This window comes from Buceros rhinoceros, unplaced genomic scaffold (assembly GCF_000710305.1).
Source record: "Buceros rhinoceros silvestris isolate BGI_N320 unplaced genomic scaffold, ASM71030v1 scaffold10753, whole genome shotgun sequence".
Classification (NCBI taxonomy): Eukaryota; Metazoa; Chordata; class Aves; order Bucerotiformes; family Bucerotidae; genus Buceros; species Buceros rhinoceros.
This window is the reverse complement of record NW_010405411.1, coordinates 21,368-28,096: the sequence shown is the minus strand read 5'-3', so window position 1 is coordinate 28,096 and position 6,729 is coordinate 21,368. Positions and strand designations below refer to the sequence as shown.

The 6,729-nt window shown below is 43.3% G+C and overlaps 1 protein-coding gene across 1 annotated transcript in view; it reads right to left on the bottom strand.

Moving 5' to 3' along the window:
• LOC104491316 (RING finger protein 11-like) overlaps positions 1–6,729 on the bottom strand; it is a 20,595-nt gene that overhangs the window by 2,528 nt on the left and 11,338 nt on the right. The window lies entirely within an intron of this gene.

Below are 6,729 nucleotides of genomic sequence, written 5' to 3'. Positions count from 1 at the left end.
TGAACTGCTAAAACAACGTACTGGCTGATGAAGAGCCCCCCCGTATTTGCAACAAAAAGATTTTCTTTCTTACATTTAGGAAGAATTATTTGCAAAGATGAGGATACTGCCTATAAAGAGGAAGGTTTTATTGATTCTGTAATAACTAAAATTTATGTGAACTGGTCTGGGCCACACAAGCTCCAATCCAGAATGACAGATTTAATTCTTGTGTCTTTAAAAAAATGCCACCCGGACAATAAAAAGAATAGCTTAAGTAACTCATTCAAGTTTTACATTTGTTCTCATACATTAGTATGATTTTACAAGTTCTCCCAAGCTGGATTTCAACTGCTCTATGTTTGAAGTACGTTTCCCGAACAACAATCTGTCAACATGCAGGTATTGTGCAGTCCTTCCTCTGCCACGTTCGCAGAACCTTCTTTCGAATATTAGCTTTAGATCAGGTATTTTCAACATATATATTAACATGGTACTTATTTTACTTGTGTAAAACCTGGTGCATCAGAGACACCATAGCATCAGCTAATCTCTTTGAAAGATCCAAAGCTGATGTTTCAGAGGACACCTCTGCATCAAGCAGAGCACAGGAGTGGGTGCAGTTGCAGGGCAGGAAGCACTGATGCTGCAGACGTCACCTCCGGCAAAGCACCCCTGCCAAACGCCCGCTCGCTCATCACCAGCATGGGGAAGATGGGCGGCTTTCACTGGCTGTGACGCAGCCACCAACTCCTGCAACGTGCACGTCCCCACAGAGCATGGACTGCTGTGAGCATCTCTCAGTATTTCCAGCAGCAGAAACACAGCTGCCATCCCCTCGCCCGATCCCTCTTTGCCTTCTGGCCTGCTCCAACAGTGGTCCAGTGCAGTGCTGTACTGACACAACACCTGGCAGCATCCAGATACGGGGTTTAACACAGGTAATACTGCGCTTGCAAGCCTGATAGAGCAATTCTTCTTTCACTGCTAGGAAGTAGGGCAAGAGGAAAGGCAGACAGGACTTCTGGCGGGCCAGGAGAAAGCAGCCTGAGGAGCAGAGCCCCTCACTAGCTGGTGCTGGCAGGCCCCAGCAGCAGAAGTCCTTGCTTACAAGAAAGGCTAATCAAAACTACGAGTCTGCCTGGCAACGTCTTTCAACGCAGTGCCTACCACTTGCAATTCAGCTGTGGGCTAAAATTCAGAGTCTGATCTTAATTTAGTTACACTAGGATTTCCTCCTCTGATTTCCTAGCAGAACTCAGAGGAATTAAGAGAAGGTTCAAGAGACAAAATGCAGTGGTTCTGTAAGCTTGATTAATTTCCTGACTACTCTAAACTTTATTTCATGGAACCATAGACTTCTTCTACATCAGCTGCCTCTTAATGATTTAAATTATCTAAAGTATTCTCTAACCATCGTTTGGATAGGAAAAAGCATCAGCTGAAGCTAGGAATGACCTGCCAGATATAACAGTATTCATGAAGTGCCTCTGCAACCATGCCAAAAACTAAAGCATTTTTTCCCCTCCCAAATGCTGCTGACCCCCTGCACTGAACGCATCAGCTCAGGGCAGAGCCCAGCCCTGGTTTTGTGTTTCAAGAATTTAACACCCCAAACTATCAGCAATGTCTCTTCTCCCCCCAAGGCTTTGCTGTACTTCTTTGGACAGATCATTAAATCAATAGCAGAAGACGTTACTGTTGGCTCACTTATTCGTTACAAAGATGTACAGAACGCTTAGCATTTGGAGACAGATGCACCCTCCTTCCCACCTTCAAAAGAAAAAGAGGAGCAGTGTAACTAACCACATGCAGAGCACAGGTCGGTGCTAAAGGGCAGAAGGAGGGGAGGCTACTGTGCTTCATACAGCTCCGCGTGGCCAAACCACGACTGGAGTGGTAATGCAGACATATGAGGGAAGGCAAAAACAGGAGGATAAAATATCCCAGAAGCTCTCAAAATGTCTGAAAATAGCAGTGACAACTGACAGTGAATGCCTGTAGCGGAAGAGCAAACTCTCAGCAGAAATTACACAGCAGAAGGAAACTACAGTTAAGAAAGAAACTGTTGTGAGTTAAACGATGACATTTGGGCAATTCTGAAACACCAGTCATGATATCCAGCTGCTTCAGTTAAGTTTTGGACAGTAACTTAACACAACTCTTAAGCCTGTAATAGGCCAAACAAGAACGAAACCTGTTCCAGTCCTTTACAGGCACTGGCTGCAAGTGACCACCAAGGGACCATGTACTTGGGGAACCTGTTTCTGCACTACTGCAGTGTCCATCTCCCATGGTGTCATCTTCCCTGCAGAGACCTGGAGAGGCCAGATGGACCGCCCTGGGCCCCCTTCCAATGTCAAATACACAAATGCTTTCCTGACCTCCAGCGCTGTATGAAAACACTCCTCCTTTGGGCATCCTGTCTCGGGTTCCCTCCCCGCAGAGCCACCACCCTGCTCTACGTGTCTGACAACCAATTAAGACAGGAATTTATAGTCGCCAGCTGTTGGCTTCTACAATTTCACATACTGGACCAGAATCCCATGTCAGATGAGTACCTCTGGGTGAAAATGGTGCTGTCTTTCACCATGTCTTCATGCTTGTGAGTATAAAAAATGGGAGCTGGCATGGCTGCCATGCTGTTGCCAAAAATGCACACGCTGTACTACTGTAAATAAAAAAGAGCGACTGCTCAACACCTATGATCCAGTGCACTTCCTTAACACTCTGTCCGGTCACACTTCACTCTCACCTCCTGAAAACTACGAAAAGCCTGCCCAAACAGAGCTAGCAGTCCACATACCAGCAAAATGGAAGAATTCAGCAGCGCACGCTGCACAGAGTCCAACTATAGGGTACACTGACCTTTCCAAACCAGTCCTCTCCCCTCCAACAGATAAAAAGAAAAGGCATTTTTAGAATCATACAGATATAAACATATTTTAAACTACTTATTCATGAGAATATGACAGACTGGATTTCTCCGCCTCAGTTCGTTGAAGTGCCATTTGGTATCCCCAGAGAGGTCGAAGTGATGGAGCAGACTGCATGAAGTGCTCCCTCAGCTGGACCCTGACCAGTACCCATCAGTCAAGCCAGGATCCTTCCGCCGCACCGGCACTCTCCCAGGCTGGCCCTGCGCACTGCCGCATCACCACACAGGCAGCTGCATCCTCTGGTTTCTCCACTACCAAATCACCAAAGCATTTTTGGAAGAGAAGCTCATCTGACAATAATTTCAAGCTGCCTATAAGAGCTAAGCGGAGCCCTGCTCATGCAGGTTTATCACCCCTTTGCAAATCTTTCACCTACTCACGTTAAAGCAAGGCTGCCCACTCCAGCAGACATATTCAAGGGTAATGACGTGAGGATTCGAGACTTCAGACAACTTACATCTGTAGATAGAGGCCCCCTGACGTGTGTGTGTGTGTATATATATATAAATAAGATTGTATTACCCAAGTAATTACTATTTTACTCAAAAGACGAGCATGAATTTATTGCTCTCATGTCTCACTTTTCCCTTATCTACCATGGAAAATGTTTTTGCAGACCAAATTACGAAATACTAAACTTCTAGCCAAAGTCTGTTATTTATCATTTGATAAAGATGTCAGGCGTTTCAAAGATGAAAATTCATGTTAATGCTATTCCTCAATGGGGGGAAAAAAAAAAAAGAAGAAAAAAAGGCCAAAAGAAATAATCAAACCCACATATTACTGTCAGGCAATGAAATAAAAATCACTTTCTGGCACTTAATTTGCTTTAATCAATTTTTTTCCCCCCTTAGGAATTTAGTAATGATGAAACATCTCAGATGGCCACAGTCCTGCAGATAACACAACTTTTTTCTTGTTCACAAAGTAGCTGATGTCAGCACAAATTTCCCTGGCTTTCTGTGCACAGCAATCATTCGTTCCTAGTGTTTATTCAGCCCTTAAATAACAGCATTATTTTAGTCCTGAGGACTACAGCAGGGTTTGTGCCTCCATCTCACCCTGCCTCTTCCTCCTTTGGGCGTGTGTTGGGGAAATCATAGAGGGCATCTGGAGGTCTGCATTTTTCATTTCTAAGGAAAATAAACATTTTCACACATGGCTTAAAAGACCCAGCACCGTGTTTCTGCATGCAGATTCCCGAGCATGCTTTGGGTTCTTGCCTAGAAAAAAGGTTTCATCAAGCACAATTTTTAGTTTGAAGTTTTCTCATCAATGCAACTTACCTTGGTTACTTAGGCTGCTCTAAATCTGCTTTTCTCTTGTTTTACAACATTTTCATCTTGTTTTTGCAAGTGCAATGAATTTGTAATGCTCTGAAAACAGGTCAGTGGTAGATCAGAAACTCTTAATCTCTGGATAAAGATTATATTAAGATCACTCTACACCACATATCAGCAGTATGTTATCAGGGCATGTTTGGTTGTTGTTCTTAATAATTGCACCAACATGTACAAATTATCCTTTCAGGAGGGTCAAAGGTGAGACTAATAATCTGTAACATCTAACAGCTCCTGAGGTTAAAGCTCTGTCGCTGTCCCTGAGATCCCGTCTGCAGCCACCTGCTTTCCATGACTGACTGTTCTGCTTGGTTTCCATCTCCGTATTTTCTTTCTCATCTAATCCCATGCTCTCAGTGTGTCTCAGCCTGGGATATTTATTTGCATTTTAACACCAGATCAACAGCGTATCTGTTAATTCAGTCCTACAAAGGAGACAAACATCTTCCTAGCTGTGTTTATCCCAAGTCTTTTGTACCTTTTTTTAAATACTGGTAGCTACAGCACTTCTGCTGCTTGGGGTTGCTGCCTCATTAATTAATGCAAATCAAACTGAACAGTTATAATTTCCCCAGCCATTCCCACAGCTCTTTTTCTGAAATCCCTTCGATATGCAAATGTCTTTCTTGAAATGTGTTGTCTGAAAGCAGCTGCGCTGGTTCACATACAGCTGCATCAGGGCCACATACACCTTCCTGCTCACCAGCCCTCCAGCTCTGCCCTGAAAAGCAGCCTGGCCCTTCTGCAGCTCTAACAGCCTGGCAGCGTCACAGCCTAGTACCACACTCATTGTCACTACTCAGATCTGTCAGCCTTGCTGCTTCCCAGTTTTCTCACCTCTAAGGTGAGATGCTGAGCAGGAAGCCTGAGTAACTAATCTAGGCAAGAACAACTTCAGTTTACAGACGGACAGTCAGGAGGTGAGGAAAAAGAAAAATCGTGCCTTTTCACCAAACCCCTGCTAAATTTTATGAAATCTTCTCGTCTTGCTACTTTATTACTTATAAGGAACTCACTAGGATGATGGTCCAGGGGCCGTTTCTGTTAATACTGTTCTTATCTGGTGAAAAGACTCAAACTCCATCTGTATGTGAATACACATTCTGAAATAACATCCTCCCCCAAGACATATTAATGTAAAACCACTCACCATTATAATGTGCATTATACGACAACTACAGCGTACTTTAATAATCCTTGGAATATTACAAGCAGCCTCCCAACTATAAAAACCCTTTTCTGCCATACAGAAGAGAACAGTTCATTTATAAAGCTGAATGCCAGTTGCTACAAGACATCTTGTAATGAAATCATTACCCAATCTTTTACATTCCTGCCTCCAGGTAGCCAGTCCATATAAATAACTGTGATATCTGAACACTTACGCTAAAAAGTTCTTTTGAAGGAGAAAAATCCCCTCCTCTCACTCTCCTATTTGAAGGGGACACCTAGGACAGACAACCAGAGCAGACACTCCTGCGTGCAGAAGAGGAACCACTCTGGCACAAGCTGGAACCTAAAGCATGGATTTCTCCAGCAAACCCCATCCACTGAACAGTAATACAGTCAGAAAAGAGAGTAAAGGTTAAATTAACACCGTATGAAGCAAAACTGTAACTGATCCTTTACCAAGTTTTCAAGCATGCTAAAGGCTGATTCCCTTTGTTCATGTCAGAACTGTGAAGATCCAAGTAGTTCTCTCCCAACAATAATAATACGTTTCAAATGTGGATTCAGCGCACCGCTCTATGAAGTACGTGCTCACCTTTAAAATACAGTTCCAAGTCCTTGCATTTCTCAGAACTCCCACCTTCCTCCCTAAGGAGACTAATCACACCACTGACGTTTTGAATGTGTATTTGATTCATCTGGTACTTTAAGGCCAATAATCATACACTTCATTTTTAAGATTTATTAAGGGATTGTTCTGCTACCACTCCTTGCTGGAGAGACCTTAGTTTAACTGTTTGTGACCATTTTAAACAAAACCACTTTACTTTTGCTTTCCTTTGTTTGATATATTCCTTGGTAAGTTCAACAGCACTGAAGGACCAAAAAAACCCAAACCCCACAACATATAAAATTTCACATCTGTTTTTCCTTTCAAGTTTTATTAGTACCACAATTATCATTTAAATATTAAGCACAGAATTTTCATGCAGAAGTAAAAATGTGCACTAGCATCCTCCTGGTCCATAGCCAGTAGGAGAGCAATGCTCCAAAACCCAGCAAGGGCCCCCCTGCACCTGGGATGTGTTCAGGTTTGTACATGCTTCCCACCAAGGCGCTCTCAATGGAAGATTAATACGAATTCAGATGTTGTAGGAATTGTCAGTAATTAATATAACAACAGGCTAAGGAAACAGTCTGCAACAGAGGGGAGGAACCTGCAGCATCTGTACAGCATTTCTCCAGCTGCTACCATCAGCGAAGCAGCAACACCCAGTTTGAGTCATACATCGTTTCAGCAG